This window comes from Mytilus trossulus, chromosome 4 (assembly GCF_036588685.1).
Source record: "Mytilus trossulus isolate FHL-02 chromosome 4, PNRI_Mtr1.1.1.hap1, whole genome shotgun sequence".
Classification (NCBI taxonomy): Eukaryota; Metazoa; Mollusca; class Bivalvia; order Mytilida; family Mytilidae; genus Mytilus; species Mytilus trossulus.
In genome coordinates, this window is record NC_086376.1 from 86,943,033 (window position 1) to 86,961,001 (window position 17,969).

Consider the following 17,969-nt stretch of genomic DNA (forward strand, 5'->3'; position numbering starts at 1 on the left):
TCTTTTATGCTTGCAATGAATTTTAATGATCAACTAGAAATAGTGTGAGCCCTGTCAAATACCCCCCCCCCCCCCCAAAAAAATAAATAAAAATGCACAAAAAAACTGGCACTATTAAGGCTACCTCAAATTTAACTAAGTTTGTCTACTTTGTTCACAACACTTATCTGACGAAATTGGTATAGTTGATGTAAAATCTGATATTTATACAAATCAAAAGGGATGTTACATTAATATGTTCACCAAAGTTTCACCAAAGTTGCATAAAATCCCCCTTTTTTAAGTATAAAAATTCATTACTTAAGAAAACGTAAAATCTAAAATTTATAAAAATGGGAGCTTATGTCAATAGATATGTCCCAAAATTGGAAAATCCCCCTTTTTTAAGCATAAAAATTCATAACACGGAAATGTAAAATCTGAAATTTATAAAAATTGAAAGGGAGCTTACATCAATAGATATAAACAATTTACCAAAGTTTCATGGACATTGATGAAAGCCTTTTTGAGTTATTGTCCGAAGTGTTAAAACTCACCCTTTTTTATGAATAAAGCCCCATAAATCCAAAACTTAAAATCTGAAATTTATAAAAATTGAAAGGGAGGGCAGTGAGATTCAATAGATATAAACAATTCACCAAAGTTCCATGAACATTGTTGAAAGCCTTTTTGAGTTATTGTCCGAAGTGTTGAAAATCCCCCCTTATTTATGAATAAATCCACATAAATCCATAACTTAAAATCTAAAATTAAAAAAAAAACGAAAGGGAGCTTACGTCAATAGATATAAACAATTCATTTAAATTTCATGGAAATTGGTGAAAGTGTTTTTGAGTTATTGTCGAATTGTGGACGACGGACGGACGGACGGACGGACAACGGTATATCATAATACGTCCCGGGCAAAAGACGGGCGTATAAAAACCTGGTCGAGTTATTCCATATTTGCCGCAATGAGATTAGCGCGCATAGAATATTGCAGGAAAATTAAAAGTTCTTATATTACAAGATGCATGACAATTCAGTGTAACATATGTTTGTATCTTATTACATATGCGTGGAATATTTCAACACTATATAAAACGGTGGTACATACTGCATTTTCTGATACAGTGAGAACAAACGTAGCAAATTAAAAATGTTCAGTAGAAGATTTGTTCTTTTGATCATCTGTTTATCAGTTGAAATTAGTAAGTATTTTTTCAACTGTTTACTAGTAATTTCGATGGTTTTTGCTTGAAAGTTAAGCACTTGTATTTCTTACAATTCCTTTTTTATTTATTGTAGACGTAAAGGCGTCCTGTATCAGTCAAGACCTAATTAGAACATTGCTGGCTACAAGAAAGTCATGTAAAGCAGGTAATTACGATTTTTGTTATTTTTTAAAATAAGAATTTAGGTGTTATTGCAGGTGAGTTCTTCCCAGCTTAATGCTTGGTCGGTACCGCGGCTAGTGGTACGCTAGCAACCTTCATTAACAATCACCCAGTATAGTGCTTCAATACTAGCGTGATTTGACAGGCACTTGTCTCAGAAACTCAGGGGGGGTCTGATGAAAGTGCCTTTGTGTGATTTATATGATATATATTTATTTTAATCGAGTTCATCAAACTATGTAACTTTAAACAAAATGAACTCAACTCCTCGGTAAATTCAAAACAGAGAAATTTCTTATTTAAACCAAACGCTCGACTATATCAACCAACGTCACCGTGACTTGAAACAACTGTCATATTCCTGGTTTAACATAGCCAAAAACACTGGCGTTTGCAGAGTTGATTCTCCTTCTTTATATGTATGTTTTTGTTTCATTTGAATATATTTTTCCATATTTCTACTTATATTAAGTTAGTTTTACTTATCTAAGGTGTTCAAAGTCTTTTTCAATGCGTTTAAACAATATTATGCTGCGTTCACATGCAATTCAAATTCGATTCAATTGCCTGTTAATGATTATGTTTACCCAGTTTTGCTTTTGAGGAAAACTTTGGTGAATAAAGAACAATTGTGAACAGCAAACATGATCAGTAAAACAAGATTAACAAAACATATAATTTATAAAGGAATTATATCAAAGACTCCAATGTTTGAGAGTGGTACAATAGAGAGGCGAAAGATACCAAAAGGACATTCAAACTCGAAATAAAGGACAAAGTCATGACTAAAAGAGCAAACGACAGTACACAAAACACAACACATATCCATATGAGCGACACAGGACTCTTTTTTTGAAGGAAGGGGGATATCTATGTATTTTTTTTTAAAGTAAATTGTTTGACTGAAGCGAAGACTATAGTTTGTTTCCACCGTACATTGAAACAAACATAATTTCGACAATGACTTACAAAAATATTCATCGTTCCTACATATTATTCAACAAAATATTTAGATTATTGTTAAAGTAGAACAACAATGTTTTGCCTACAACAAAAGATAAATAGTCGGTGCTTTACATACATGTATGTTTGTGATTGGTTGATTGATTGTATGTGAAAGCTTGCCACGTTGCTGCTAAAATGATACTGTCACTATTCCTTGAACTAGCTCTTGCTCTTAGTGCGATCTATTTATACTTTACATTTTCAGTTGAAGCACGAGACGAGATAGAAACCAGATGTATTTTAAATATTTGCGAAACTTTCTCAGTTGTACATATATTATATAAAAATGAACATGAATTAATTCACAGGATTTTTTTTCAATTTCGAAAAATCAGAAGTGTAAAATTAAAAGATTGCCTTATAACTAATCTAAACGTTTTATTCATATAAATTACTGCTACAAATATCGGTTAAATACTAAACTTGTGGTTGCATTTCAGGCTCCAATGAAAACGCTGCATTTCATGCATACGTATCACGCAACACTCCTTTCAGTGGAGATGATATCATGAAATTTGACAATGTGGATATAAACATAGGGAACAACTACGACCTTTCAACTGGCAAGTTCACAGCACCAAAACAGGATTGTACCAGATAGCATGTACTATACAAGGGTATCAGACGTCTGCTGTAACCTTTCAAATACAGAAAAATAATGACAGATTTGATTTTGGTTATGCAGGAGGTCGGGACTGGCATGCTGTAACACGTGTTCTTCTGATGCAGCTGAAAGAAGGAGATACTGTGTTCGTACAACACAGAGAACGACGGAGAAAAGAAACTTTTGCTGGAGATCGCCATTCATATTTCTCTGGACGTTTTTTTGCAATAAAATTAAATTTATCAATACTAAATGTATATTTGTTTTTCTTTTCAACCTGAACGTAGTGATATAAAAGGCAAATTTGTATGCACATTAAACACTTAAAATTATAGGTTTTTACTTTAGGTAAAAATTAATGCAATCCAAAACTGTTGGTAACTTTAAGGAACCTGTCATTTTTTTTAAACTGTGAATTTGAATTTTTGATTTTGTTTCAAGCCTTACCCATTAAATACCAAACTAACCTTGAAGACACCAGTACATCTTATCTAAATCTCAATAAATACTCTTTCCCATGTGCCAGTCGAAATTACCGGTCTAACCGATATCCCGTTACGTACCTACAGGGTTTATAGTTGACTTGCATATAGTATTGTCCTATGCATAAAAGAGAGCAAACTATCGCTACTGTACTAACAAACGTTCATTTACCGGAACTGATCTCTACCTAGCTCAGCTGACCTAGTTGCAAATCGAACAAACTAGTGTCAAGTTATCTTGGAGTTATGTTCGTCTTGCAATTCTTTACCTTCGATTGCGTATGGGAAATTAGACAGTGAACATTTGATTTTCTACCACAATATGTAATGCTAGAATTGAAAGAGAAAAAATGTTTTCTTGTCGCCAATTGTTTTCCATAAAATAATTCATATCTCCCCTCTCCCTACCGAAAATCAAATGGTTGCTGCCTTACTGGAATACCAATTTCCAACTTATATAATACTGATTTTTAGTTTCTCATCTCCAAAAAAAATGATAGCATTATAACAAACTTTTGAAAGTATTTTTCGTAAATCCCATCAACAAAATTTTATAATTCATTTTCGTATTTCTATTAAAAGATAAAACTCATATGTACTGTTTTACAAATAACATTTTGTGATTTATATTGGAAAATTTGCTACAATTTGTTATACATTGAATCCAAAATATAAATATAGATCATATTACGCATATTTACGTTTTTGCGATTCGTACCTCATATTTGTGACTTAAAAGCACAGGCACTTGTTTCTGTCAATGTTGGGTTTACTATCCATACCCGTACAAAAAACCCAATTTCTATTTACAACTTCATAACTCACCTTTTAAATTTCGAAGCTCATTTTTTATGACGGAAAAATGTACAATTTGAAGACACATTGAACATAAACTCATCAGTAAAGAAACCAGGCGTTCTTAAAACAGTTAACGCCAGACGCGTTTCGTTTACCAAATGACTCATCAGTGACGCTCGAATTAATAATGTGATACACGCCAAATAAAGTAAGAGGTCGAATGGCAGTGACATCGACATCTCAAAATTACGAATGGTTTAGCCATATACATGCAGGTAAGCTAACCTATTTTATACTTGAGAAGAAATTTAGGATTTTGGAAATGTTTTCATCATCATTATCAATGATTATACATGTATGTCAGCACTAAAGTGTTATGACCACTGGTGGGGTGAAAATATTATGATATACTTGTACAGTATTTTTAATTGTTTGAACTATTTATTTGTTAAACCGTGGACAAAACTTCATGCCGTCGTGTCAGTCACGTCGCGGTAATGAACGTCCAGGAAAAGCAGTATTACTTTTTTCCTGGCTTTAGGTTATTCTTTTTTTTTGTGTAATATTTTAGACAAAAGTCAGCCACTGAGTCAGTCGTCCAATGTCCAATGAAAACAGTAGTATTACATTTTCTTGACTTTGTTTCATTTCTTTAAACCTTTATTTATTTTGGTGTAAAAATTTTGACAAAAGTCAGCCCCGAGTCAGTAATTTGGTCTAACCGTCCAGGACAAAAATTAGTATTACATTTCCTGGATTTAGGTTGGCCTCTTTGGATTTAGTAAATTAATATACGTCATCAAAGACCGCCCATTTGGAGGAGAGCTTTCTGTATAGAATTGAAGTAATCTGCTCCTCTGATTGGAAGATAATGTTTGTAACAAATATTTTTTGATAGATAAGATCAACAATTGAGTAAAAAAAAACAATAAGAAATGAATGCTGAACGTACTAAATCCTGCTACCTGTTCTTCTTTTGCATTTTATTACGGTTCAAAATTACAATTGCAACTTGGTTTTGTGTGGGTTTTTACGCGTAATCATGTAATAAGAAAAAATAATATTAACCTTATTTTAATGAACATATTACATTTGTAAAACTCATGTAACGATCCTACGCGGGTAAGATCATACTTTTAGGGATCATTTCTATAGTATGTATCGCCGGGACGTCAGATAACTCTGACTGGACCTAAACCCACGATGAAGAGAAATAGCGTTTTCTTCTGAGCGTGAAGCTGACCGAGACTGTCTCTAGCTTGGTGAGACACGGTCTTCGGTCATTGATGACCGTTCCTCTCCCTCTTAAGTGGGGAGTTGGAGGAAGGAAACGCATTCTGAGTGGTAAACAAAAATAATAAATCAATATCAGATCGCCCTTGCTTTTTTTTTACTTCCACACCTAAAACTATCATCAAACTCCAGAAAAGCGCTTTTAGGTTACATATGTACTCAGAATGACTTTTTCGGATGACAAGAAATCAAGTACGTGCGCAAACTTTCATTTTCGAATTTTATTGGCATGTCTTATAGCTATATACATCAAACTAACAGGTCTGTCGTGTTTTTCGTCTGTTTTACTATACTTCAATTATTGTCACGTTGTCCCACAAACATTTCGCTGCAATTCTCAAATTTGTTGACCATTTTAACCTAATATATTGCTTATTTTGTTAAACTACTTTTGTTGCCAAAAAGATGTTTTTGTACATGTTGTACTAGGTTTGGGATTGTCATAGTCATAGTAATAAATTGGTTATTTCCCCTTGAACGTACGTCTTTTACATATAAACCGTCACGTTTAAAATTCAAAACCTGAAGGAAAATCCCGCTACCTGTTCTTCTTTTGCATTTTATTACGGTTCAAAATTACAATTGCAACTTGGTTTTGTGTGGGTTTTTACGCGTAATCATGTAATAAGAAAAAATAATATTAACCTTATTTTAATGAACATATTACATTTGTAAAACTCATGTAACGATCCTACGCGGGTAAGATCATACTTTTAGGGATCATTTCTATAGTATGTATCGCCGGGACGTCAGATAACTCTGACTGGACCTAAACCCACGATGAAGAGAAATAGCGTTTTCTTCTGAGCGTGAAGCTGACCGAGACTGTCTCTAGCTTGGTGAGACACGGTCTTCGGTCATTGATGACCGTTCCTCTCCCTCTTAAGTGGGGAGTTGGAGGAAGGAAACGCATTCTGAGTGGTAAACAAAAATAATAAATCAATATCAGATCGCCCTTGCTTTTTTTTTACTTCCACACCTAAAACTATCATCAAACTCCAGAAAAGCGCTTTTAGGTTACATATGTACTCAGAATGACTTTTTCGGATGACAAGAAATCAAGTACGTGCGCAAACTTTCATTTTCGAATTTTATTGGCATGTCTTATAGCTATATACATCAAACTAACAGGTCTGTCGTGTTTTTCGTCTGTTTTACTAAACTTCAATTATTGTCACGTTGTCCCACAAACATTTCGCTGCAATTCTCAAATTTGTTGACCATTTTAACCTAATATATTGCTTATTTTGTTAAACTACTTTTGTTGCCAAAAAGATGTTTTTGTACATGTTGTACTAGGTTTGGGATTGTCATAGTCATAGTAATAAATTGGTTATTTCCCCTTGAACGTACGTCTTTTACATATAAACCGTCACGTTTAAAATTCAAAACCTGAAGGAAAATCCCGCTACCTGTTCTTCTTTTGCATTTTATTACGGTTCAAAATTACAATTGCAACTTGGTTTTGTGTGGGTTTTTACGCGTAATCATGTAATAAGAAAAAATAATATTAACCTTATTTTAATGAACATATTACATTTGTAAAACTCATGTAACGATCCTACGCGGGTAAGATCATACTTTTAGGGATCATTTCTATAGTATGTATCGCCGGGACGTCAGATAACTCTGACTGGACCTAAACCCACGATGAAGAGAAATAGCGTTTTCTTCTGAGCGTGAAGCTGACCGAGACTGTCTCTAGCTTGGTGAGACACGGTCTTCGGTCATTGATGACCGTTCCTCTCCCTCTTAAGTGGGGAGTTGGAGGAAGGAAACGCATTCTGAGTGGTAAACAAAAATAATAAATCAATATCAGATCGCCCTTGCTTTTTTTTTACTTCCACACCTAAAACTATCATCAAACTCCAGAAAAGCGCTTTTAGGTTACATATGTACTCAGAATGACTTTTTCGGATGACAAGAAATCAAGTACGTGCGCAAACTTTCATTTTCGAATTTTATTGGCATGTCTTATAGCTATATACATCAAACTAACAGGTCTGTCGTGTTTTTCGTCTGTTTTACTAAACTTCAATTATTGTCACGTTGTCCCACAAACATTTCGCTGCAATTCTCAAATTTGTTGACCATTTTAACCTAATATATTGCTTATTTTGTTAAACTACTTTTGTTGCCAAAAAGATGTTTTTGTACATGTTGTACTAGGTTTGGGATTGTCATAGTCATAGTAATAAATTGGTTATTTCCCCTTGAACGTACGTCTTTTACATATAAACCGTCACGTTTAAAATTCAAAACCTGAAGGAAAATCCCGCTACCTGTTCTTCTTTTGCATTTTATTACGGTTCAAAATTACAATTGCAACTTGGTTTTGTGTGGGTTTTTACGCGTAATCATGTAATAAGAAAAAATAATATTAACCTTATTTTAATGAACATATTACATTTGTAAAACTCATGTAACGATCCTACGCGGGTAAGATCATACTTTTAGGGATCATTTCTATAGTATGTATCGCCGGGACGTCAGATAACTCTGACTGGACCTAAACCCACGATGAAGAGAAATAGCGTTTTCTTCTGAGCGTGAAGCTGACCGAGACTGTCTCTAGCTTGGTGAGACACGGTCTTCGGTCATTGATGACCGTTCCTCTCCCTCTTAAGTGGGGAGTTGGAGGAAGGAAACGCATTCTGAGTGGTAAACAAAAATAATAAATCAATATCAGATCGCCCTTGCTTTTTTTTTACTTCCACACCTAAAACTATCATCAAACTCCAGAAAAGCGCTTTTAGGTTACATATGTACTCAGAATGACTTTTTCGGATGACAAGAAATCAAGTACGTGCGCAAACTTTCATTTTCGAATTTTATTGGCATGTCTTATAGCTATATACATCAAACTAACAGGTCTGTCGTGTTTTTCGTCTGTTTTACTAAACTTCAATTATTGTCACGTTGTCCCACAAACATTTCGCTGCAATTCTCAAATTTGTTGACCATTTTAACCTAATATATTGCTTATTTTGTTAAACTACTTTTGTTGCCAAAAAGATGTTTTTGTACATGTTGTACTAGGTTTGGGATTGTCATAGTCATAGTAATAAATTGGTTATTTCCCCTTGAACGTACGTCTTTTACATATAAACCGTCACGTTTAAAATTCAAAACCTGAAGGAAAATCCCGCTACCTGTTCTTCTTTTGCATTTTATTACGGTTCAAAATTACAATTGCAACTTGGTTTTGTGTGGGTTTTTACGCGTAATCATGTAATAAGAAAAAATAATATTAACCTTATTTTAATGAACATATTACATTTGTAAAACTCATGTAACGATCCTACGCGGGTAAGATCATACTTTTAGGGATCATTTCTATAGTATGTATCGCCGGGACGTCAGATAACTCTGACTGGACCTAAACCCACGATGAAGAGAAATAGCGTTTTCTTCTGAGCGTGAAGCTGACCGAGACTGTCTCTAGCTTGGTGAGACACGGTCTTCGGTCATTGATGACCGTTCCTCTCCCTCTTAAGTGGGGAGTTGGAGGAAGGAAACGCATTCTGAGTGGTAAACAAAAATAATAAATCAATATCAGATCGCCCTTGCTTTTTTTTTACTTCCACACCTAAAACTATCATCAAACTCCAGAAAAGCGCTTTTAGGTTACATATGTACTCAGAATGACTTTTTCGGATGACAAGAAATCAAGTACGTGCGCAAACTTTCATTTTCGAATTTTATTGGCATGTCTTATAGCTATATACATCAAACTAACAGGTCTGTCGTGTTTTTCGTCTGTTTTACTATACTTCAATTATTGTCACGTTGTCCCACAAACATTTCGCTGCAATTCTCAAATTTGTTGACCATTTTAACCTAATATATTGCTTATTTTGTTAAACTACTTTTGTTGCCAAAAAGATGTTTTTGTACATGTTGTACTAGGTTTGGGATTGTCATAGTCATAGTAATAAATTGGTTATTTCCCCTTGAACGTACGTCTTTTACATATAAACCGTCACGTTTAAAATTCAAAACCTGAAGGAAAATCCCGCTACCTGTTCTTCTTTTGCATTTTATTACGGTTCAAAATTACAATTGCAACTTGGTTTTGTGTGGGTTTTTACGCGTAATCATGTAATAAGAAAAAATAATATTAACCTTATTTTAATGAACATATTACATTTGTAAAACTCATGTAACGATCCTACGCGGGTAAGATCATACTTTTAGGGATCATTTCTATAGTATGTATCGCCGGGACGTCAGATAACTCTGACTGGACCTAAACCCACGATGAAGAGAAATAGCGTTTTCTTCTGAGCGTGAAGCTGACCGAGACTGTCTCTAGCTTGGTGAGACACGGTCTTCGGTCATTGATGACCGTTCCTCTCCCTCTTAAGTGGGGAGTTGGAGGAAGGAAACGCATTCTGAGTGGTAAACAAAAATAATAAATCAATATCAGATCGCCCTTGCTTTTTTTTTACTTCCACACCTAAAACTATCATCAAACTCCAGAAAAGCGCTTTTAGGTTACATATGTACTCAGAATGACTTTTTCGGATGACAAGAAATCAAGTACGTGCGCAAACTTTCATTTTCGAATTTTATTGGCATGTCTTATAGCTATATACATCAAACTAACAGGTCTGTCGTGTTTTTCGTCTGTTTTACTAAACTTCAATTATTGTCACGTTGTCCCACAAACATTTCGCTGCAATTCTCAAATTTGTTGACCATTTTAACCTAATATATTGCTTATTTTGTTAAACTACTTTTGTTGCCAAAAAGATGTTTTTGTACATGTTGTACTAGGTTTGGGATTGTCATAGTCATAGTAATAAATTGGTTATTTCCCCTTGAACGTACGTCTTTTACATATAAACCGTCACGTTTAAAATTCAAAACCTGAAGGAAAATCCCGCTACCTGTTCTTCTTTTGCATTTTATTACGGTTCAAAATTACAATTGCAACTTGGTTTTGTGTGGGTTTTTACGCGTAATCATGTAATAAGAAAAAATAATATTAACCTTATTTTAATGAACATATTACATTTGTAAAACTCATGTAACGATCCTACGCGGGTAAGATCATACTTTTAGGGATCATTTCTATAGTATGTATCGCCGGGACGTCAGATAACTCTGACTGGACCTAAACCCACGATGAAGAGAAATAGCGTTTTCTTCTGAGCGTGAAGCTGACCGAGACTGTCTCTAGCTTGGTGAGACACGGTCTTCGGTCATTGATGACCGTTCCTCTCCCTCTTAAGTGGGGAGTTGGAGGAAGGAAACGCATTCTGAGTGGTAAACAAAAATAATAAATCAATATCAGATCGCCCTTGCTTTTTTTTTACTTCCACACCTAAAACTATCATCAAACTCCAGAAAAGCGCTTTTAGGTTACATATGTACTCAGAATGACTTTTTCGGATGACAAGAAATCAAGTACGTGCGCAAACTTTCATTTTCGAATTTTATTGGCATGTCTTATAGCTATATACATCAAACTAACAGGTCTGTCGTGTTTTTCGTCTGTTTTACTAAACTTCAATTATTGTCACGTTGTCCCACAAACATTTCGCTGCAATTCTCAAATTTGTTGACCATTTTAACCTAATATATTGCTTATTTTGTTAAACTACTTTTGTTGCCAAAAAGATGTTTTTGTACATGTTGTACTAGGTTTGGGATTGTCATAGTCATAGTAATAAATTGGTTATTTCCCCTTGAACGTACGTCTTTTACATATAAACCGTCACGTTTAAAATTCAAAACCTGAAGGAAAATCCCGCTACCTGTTCTTCTTTTGCATTTTATTACGGTTCAAAATTACAATTGCAACTTGGTTTTGTGTGGGTTTTTACGCGTAATCATGTAATAAGAAAAAATAATATTAACCTTATTTTAATGAACATATTACATTTGTAAAACTCATGTAACGATCCTACGCGGGTAAGATCATACTTTTAGGGATCATTTCTATAGTATGTATCGCCGGGACGTCAGATAACTCTGACTGGACCTAAACCCACGATGAAGAGAAATAGCGTTTTCTTCTGAGCGTGAAGCTGACCGAGACTGTCTCTAGCTTGGTGAGACACGGTCTTCGGTCATTGATGACCGTTCCTCTCCCTCTTAAGTGGGGAGTTGGAGGAAGGAAACGCATTCTGAGTGGTAAACAAAAATAATAAATCAATATCAGATCGCCCTTGCTTTTTTTTTACTTCCACACCTAAAACTATCATCAAACTCCAGAAAAGCGCTTTTAGGTTACATATGTACTCAGAATGACTTTTTCGGATGACAAGAAATCAAGTACGTGCGCAAACTTTCATTTTCGAATTTTATTGGCATGTCTTATAGCTATATACATCAAACTAACAGGTCTGTCGTGTTTTTCGTCTGTTTTACTAAACTTCAATTATTGTCACGTTGTCCCACAAACATTTCGCTGCAATTCTCAAATTTGTTGACCATTTTAACCTAATATATTGCTTATTTTGTTAAACTACTTTTGTTGCCAAAAAGATGTTTTTGTACATGTTGTACTAGGTTTGGGATTGTCATAGTCATAGTAATAAATTGGTTATTTCCCCTTGAACGTACGTCTTTTACATATAAACCGTCACGTTTAAAATTCAAAACCTGAAGGAAAATCCCGCTACCTGTTCTTCTTTTGCATTTTATTACGGTTCAAAATTACAATTGCAACTTGGTTTTGTGTGGGTTTTTACGCGTAATCATGTAATAAGAAAAAATAATATTAACCTTATTTTAATGAACATATTACATTTGTAAAACTCATGTAACGATCCTACGCGGGTAAGATCATACTTTTAGGGATCATTTCTATAGTATGTATCGCCGGGACGTCAGATAACTCTGACTGGACCTAAACCCACGATGAAGAGAAATAGCGTTTTCTTCTGAGCGTGAAGCTGACCGAGACTGTCTCTAGCTTGGTGAGACACGGTCTTCGGTCATTGATGACCGTTCCTCTCCCTCTTAAGTGGGGAGTTGGAGGAAGGAAACGCATTCTGAGTGGTAAACAAAAATAATAAATCAATATCAGATCGCCCTTGCTTTTTTTTTACTTCCACACCTAAAACTATCATCAAACTCCAGAAAAGCGCTTTTAGGTTACATATGTACTCAGAATGACTTTTTCGGATGACAAGAAATCAAGTACGTGCGCAAACTTTCATTTTCGAATTTTATTGGCATGTCTTATAGCTATATACATCAAACTAACAGGTCTGTCGTGTTTTTCGTCTGTTTTACTATACTTCAATTATTGTCACGTTGTCCCACAAACATTTCGCTGCAATTCTCAAATTTGTTGACCATTTTAACCTAATATATTGCTTATTTTGTTAAACTACTTTTGTTGCCAAAAAGATGTTTTTGTACATGTTGTACTAGGTTTGGGATTGTCATAGTCATAGTAATAAATTGGTTATTTCCCCTTGAACGTACGTCTTTTACATATAAACCGTCACGTTTAAAATTCAAAACCTGAAGGAAAATCCCGCTACCTGTTCTTCTTTTGCATTTTATTACGGTTCAAAATTACAATTGCAACTTGGTTTTGTGTGGGTTTTTACGCGTAATCATGTAATAAGAAAAAATAATATTAACCTTATTTTAATGAACATATTACATTTGTAAAACTCATGTAACGATCCTACGCGGGTAAGATCATACTTTTAGGGATCATTTCTATAGTATGTATCGCCGGGACGTCAGATAACTCTGACTGGACCTAAACCCACGATGAAGAGAAATAGCGTTTTCTTCTGAGCGTGAAGCTGACCGAGACTGTCTCTAGCTTGGTGAGACACGGTCTTCGGTCATTGATGACCGTTCCTCTCCCTCTTAAGTGGGGAGTTGGAGGAAGGAAACGCATTCTGAGTGGTAAACAAAAATAATAAATCAATATCAGATCGCCCTTGCTTTTTTTTTACTTCCACACCTAAAACTATCATCAAACTCCAGAAAAGCGCTTTTAGGTTACATATGTACTCAGAATGACTTTTTCGGATGACAAGAAATCAAGTACGTGCGCAAACTTTCATTTTCGAATTTTATTGGCATGTCTTATAGCTATATACATCAAACTAACAGGTCTGTCGTGTTTTTCGTCTGTTTTACTAAACTTCAATTATTGTCACGTTGTCCCACAAACATTTCGCTGCAATTCTCAAATTTGTTGACCATTTTAACCTAATATATTGCTTATTTTGTTAAACTACTTTTGTTGCCAAAAAGATGTTTTTGTACATGTTGTACTAGGTTTGGGATTGTCATAGTCATAGTAATAAATTGGTTATTTCCCCTTGAACGTACGTCTTTTACATATAAACCGTCACGTTTAAAATTCAAAACCTGAAGGAAAATCCCGCTACCTGTTCTTCTTTTGCATTTTATTACGGTTCAAAATTACAATTGCAACTTGGTTTTGTGTGGGTTTTTACGCGTAATCATGTAATAAGAAAAAATAATATTAACCTTATTTTAATGAACATATTACATTTGTAAAACTCATGTAACGATCCTACGCGGGTAAGATCATACTTTTAGGGATCATTTCTATAGTATGTATCGCCGGGACGTCAGATAACTCTGACTGGACCTAAACCCACGATGAAGAGAAATAGCGTTTTCTTCTGAGCGTGAAGCTGACCGAGACTGTCTCTAGCTTGGTGAGACACGGTCTTCGGTCATTGATGACCGTTCCTCTCCCTCTTAAGTGGGGAGTTGGAGGAAGGAAACGCATTCTGAGTGGTAAACAAAAATAATAAATCAATATCAGATCGCCCTTGCTTTTTTTTTACTTCCACACCTAAAACTATCATCAAACTCCAGAAAAGCGCTTTTAGGTTACATATGTACTCAGAATGACTTTTTCGGATGACAAGAAATCAAGTACGTGCGCAAACTTTCATTTTCGAATTTTATTGGCATGTCTTATAGCTATATACATCAAACTAACAGGTCTGTCGTGTTTTTCGTCTGTTTTACTATACTTCAATTATTGTCACGTTGTCCCACAAACATTTCGCTGCAATTCTCAAATTTGTTGACCATTTTAACCTAATATATTGCTTATTTTGTTAAACTACTTTTGTTGCCAAAAAGATGTTTTTGTACATGTTGTACTAGGTTTGGGATTGTCATAGTCATAGTAATAAATTGGTTATTTCCCCTTGAACGTACGTCTTTTACATATAAACCGTCACGTTTAAAATTCAAAACCTGAAGGAAAATCCCGCTACCTGTTCTTCTTTTGCATTTTATTACGGTTCAAAATTACAATTGCAACTTGGTTTTGTGTGGGTTTTTACGCGTAATCATGTAATAAGAAAAAATAATATTAACCTTATTTTAATGAACATATTACATTTGTAAAACTCATGTAACGATCCTACGCGGGTAAGATCATACTTTTAGGGATCATTTCTATAGTATGTATCGCCGGGACGTCAGATAACTCTGACTGGACCTAAACCCACGATGAAGAGAAATAGCGTTTTCTTCTGAGCGTGAAGCTGACCGAGACTGTCTCTAGCTTGGTGAGACACGGTCTTCGGTCATTGATGACCGTTCCTCTCCCTCTTAAGTGGGGAGTTGGAGGAAGGAAACGCATTCTGAGTGGTAAACAAAAATAATAAATCAATATCAGATCGCCCTTGCTTTTTTTTTACTTCCACACCTAAAACTATCATCAAACTCCAGAAAAGCGCTTTTAGGTTACATATGTACTCAGAATGACTTTTTCGGATGACAAGAAATCAAGTACGTGCGCAAACTTTCATTTTCGAATTTTATTGGCATGTCTTATAGCTATATACATCAAACTAACAGGTCTGTCGTGTTTTTCGTCTGTTTTACTAAACTTCAATTATTGTCACGTTGTCCCACAAACATTTCGCTGCAATTCTCAAATTTGTTGACCATTTTAACCTAATATATTGCTTATTTTGTTAAACTACTTTTGTTGCCAAAAAGATGTTTTTGTACATGTTGTACTAGGTTTGGGATTGTCATAGTCATAGTAATAAATTGGTTATTTCCCCTTGAACGTACGTCTTTTACATATAAACCGTCACGTTTAAAATTCAAAACCTGAAGGAAAATCCCGCTACCTGTTCTTCTTTTGCATTTTATTACGGTTCAAAATTACAATTGCAACTTGGTTTTGTGTGGGTTTTTACGCGTAATCATGTAATAAGAAAAAATAATATTAACCTTATTTTAATGAACATATTACATTTGTAAAACTCATGTAACGATCCTACGCGGGTAAGATCATACTTTTAGGGATCATTTCTATAGTATGTATCGCCGGGACGTCAGATAACTCTGACTGGACCTAAACCCACGATGAAGAGAAATAGCGTTTTCTTCTGAGCGTGAAGCTGACCGAGACTGTCTCTAGCTTGGTGAGACACGGTCTTCGGTCATTGATGACCGTTCCTCTCCCTCTTAAGTGGGGAGTTGGAGGAAGGAAACGCATTCTGAGTGGTAAACAAAAATAATAAATCAATATCAGATCGCCCTTGCTTTTTTTTTACTTCCACACCTAAAACTATCATCAAACTCCAGAAAAGCGCTTTTAGGTTACATATGTACTCAGAATGACTTTTTCGGATGACAAGAAATCAAGTACGTGCGCAAACTTTCATTTTCGAATTTTATTGGCATGTCTTATAGCTATATACATCAAACTAACAGGTCTGTCGTGTTTTTCGTCTGTTTTACTATACTTCAATTATTGTCACGTTGTCCCACAAACATTTCGCTGCAATTCTCAAATTTGTTGACCATTTTAACCTAATATATTGCTTATTTTGTTAAACTACTTTTGTTGCCAAAAAGATGTTTTTGTACATGTTGTACTAGGTTTGGGATTGTCATAGTCATAGTAATAAATTGGTTATTTCCCCTTGAACGTACGTCTTTTACATATAAACCGTCACGTTTAAAATTCAAAACCTGAAGGAAAATCCCGCTACCTGTTCTTCTTTTGCATTTTATTACGGTTCAAAATTACAATTGCAACTTGGTTTTGTGTGGGTTTTTACGCGTAATCATGTAATAAGAAAAAATAATATTAACCTTATTTTAATGAACATATTACATTTGTAAAACTCATGTAACGATCCTACGCGGGTAAGATCATACTTTTAGGGATCATTTCTATAGTATGTATCGCCGGGACGTCAGATAACTCTGACTGGACCTAAACCCACGATGAAGAGAAATAGCGTTTTCTTCTGAGCGTGAAGCTGACCGAGACTGTCTCTAGCTTGGTGAGACACGGTCTTCGGTCATTGATGACCGTTCCTCTCCCTCTTAAGTGGGGAGTTGGAGGAAGGAAACGCATTCTGAGTGGTAAACAAAAATAATAAATCAATATCAGATCGCCCTTGCTTTAAAAAGTATTCATTTTTTTTTTTACTTCCACACCTAAAACTATCATCAAACTCCAGAAAAGCGCTTTTAGGTTACATATGTACTCAGAATGACTTTTTCGGATGACAAGAAATCAAGTACGTGCGCAAACTTTCATTTTCGAATTTTATTGGCATGTCTTATAGCTATATACATCAAACTAACAGGTCTGTCGTGTTTTTCGTCTGTTTTACTAAACTTCAATTATTGTCACGTTGTCCCACAAACATTTCGCTGCAATTCTCAAATTTGTTGACCATTTTAACCTAATATATTGCTTATTTTGTTAAACTACTTTTGTTGCCAAAAAGATGTTTTTGTACATGTTGTACTAGGTTTGGGATTGTCATAGTCATAGTAATAAATTGGTTATTTCCCCTTGAACGTACGTCTTTTACATATAAACCGTCACGTTTAAAATTCAAAACCTGAAGGAAAATCCCGCTACCTGTTCTTCTTTTGCATTTTATTACGGTTCAAAATTACAATTGCAACTTGGTTTTGTGTGGGTTTTTACGCGTAATCATGTAATAAGAAAAAATAATATTAACCTTATTTTAATGAACATATTACATTTGTAAAACTCATGTAACGATCCTACGCGGGTAAGATCATACTTTTAGGGATCATTTCTATAGTATGTATCGCCGGGACGTCAGATAACTCTGACTGGACCTAAACCCACGATGAAGAGAAATAGCGTTTTCTTCTGAGCGTGAAGCTGACCGAGACTGTCTCTAGCTTGGTGAGACACGGTCTTCGGTCATTGATGACCGTTCCTCTCCCTCTTAAGTGGGGAGTTGGAGGAAGGAAACGCATTCTGAGTGGTAAACAAAAATAATAAAATCAATATCAGATCGCCCTTGCTTTTTTTTTACTTCCACACCTAAAACTATCATCAAACTCCAGAAAAGCGCTTTTAGGTTACATATGTACTCAGAATGACTTTTTCGGATGACAAGAAATCAAGTACGTGCGCAAACTTTCATT

General features: G+C 35.0%; 15 non-coding genes across 15 annotated transcripts; all 15 read left to right on the forward strand.

Moving 5' to 3' along the window:
* Positions 1–5,389: 5,389 nt before the first annotated feature.
* Positions 5,390–5,611, forward strand: LOC134717331 (small nucleolar RNA U3). The gene has a single exon (XR_010107266.1). It is a non-coding gene; the product is annotated as a small nucleolar RNA U3 (small nucleolar RNA).
* Positions 5,612–6,259: 648 nt separating this feature from the next.
* Positions 6,260–6,481, forward strand: LOC134717332 (small nucleolar RNA U3). Its single transcript, XR_010107267.1, has one exon. It is a non-coding gene; the product is annotated as a small nucleolar RNA U3 (small nucleolar RNA).
* A 648-nt stretch (positions 6,482–7,129) lies between these two features.
* Positions 7,130–7,351, forward strand: LOC134717335 (small nucleolar RNA U3). Its single transcript, XR_010107268.1, has one exon. It is a non-coding gene; the product is annotated as a small nucleolar RNA U3 (small nucleolar RNA).
* A 648-nt stretch (positions 7,352–7,999) lies between these two features.
* On the forward strand, positions 8,000–8,221 carry LOC134717336 (small nucleolar RNA U3). The gene has a single exon (XR_010107269.1). It is a non-coding gene; the product is annotated as a small nucleolar RNA U3 (small nucleolar RNA).
* A 648-nt stretch (positions 8,222–8,869) lies between these two features.
* LOC134717337 (small nucleolar RNA U3) lies at positions 8,870–9,091 on the forward strand. The gene has a single exon (XR_010107270.1). It is a non-coding gene; the product is annotated as a small nucleolar RNA U3 (small nucleolar RNA).
* Positions 9,092–9,739: 648 nt separating this feature from the next.
* Positions 9,740–9,961, forward strand: LOC134717338 (small nucleolar RNA U3). The gene has a single exon (XR_010107271.1). It is a non-coding gene; the product is annotated as a small nucleolar RNA U3 (small nucleolar RNA).
* A 648-nt stretch (positions 9,962–10,609) lies between these two features.
* On the forward strand, positions 10,610–10,831 carry LOC134717339 (small nucleolar RNA U3). Its single transcript, XR_010107272.1, has one exon. It is a non-coding gene; the product is annotated as a small nucleolar RNA U3 (small nucleolar RNA).
* A 648-nt stretch (positions 10,832–11,479) lies between these two features.
* LOC134717341 (small nucleolar RNA U3) lies at positions 11,480–11,701 on the forward strand. Its single transcript, XR_010107274.1, has one exon. It is a non-coding gene; the product is annotated as a small nucleolar RNA U3 (small nucleolar RNA).
* Positions 11,702–12,349: 648 nt separating this feature from the next.
* Positions 12,350–12,571, forward strand: LOC134717342 (small nucleolar RNA U3). The gene has a single exon (XR_010107275.1). It is a non-coding gene; the product is annotated as a small nucleolar RNA U3 (small nucleolar RNA).
* A 648-nt stretch (positions 12,572–13,219) lies between these two features.
* On the forward strand, positions 13,220–13,441 carry LOC134717343 (small nucleolar RNA U3). Its single transcript, XR_010107276.1, has one exon. It is a non-coding gene; the product is annotated as a small nucleolar RNA U3 (small nucleolar RNA).
* A 648-nt stretch (positions 13,442–14,089) lies between these two features.
* LOC134717344 (small nucleolar RNA U3) lies at positions 14,090–14,311 on the forward strand. The gene has a single exon (XR_010107277.1). It is a non-coding gene; the product is annotated as a small nucleolar RNA U3 (small nucleolar RNA).
* Positions 14,312–14,959: 648 nt separating this feature from the next.
* On the forward strand, positions 14,960–15,181 carry LOC134717345 (small nucleolar RNA U3). Its single transcript, XR_010107278.1, has one exon. It is a non-coding gene; the product is annotated as a small nucleolar RNA U3 (small nucleolar RNA).
* A 648-nt stretch (positions 15,182–15,829) lies between these two features.
* Positions 15,830–16,051, forward strand: LOC134717346 (small nucleolar RNA U3). Its single transcript, XR_010107279.1, has one exon. It is a non-coding gene; the product is annotated as a small nucleolar RNA U3 (small nucleolar RNA).
* Positions 16,052–16,699: 648 nt separating this feature from the next.
* On the forward strand, positions 16,700–16,921 carry LOC134717347 (small nucleolar RNA U3). The gene has a single exon (XR_010107280.1). It is a non-coding gene; the product is annotated as a small nucleolar RNA U3 (small nucleolar RNA).
* Positions 16,922–17,586: 665 nt separating this feature from the next.
* LOC134717348 (small nucleolar RNA U3) lies at positions 17,587–17,808 on the forward strand. The gene has a single exon (XR_010107281.1). It is a non-coding gene; the product is annotated as a small nucleolar RNA U3 (small nucleolar RNA).
* Positions 17,809–17,969: the final 161 nt, after the last annotated feature.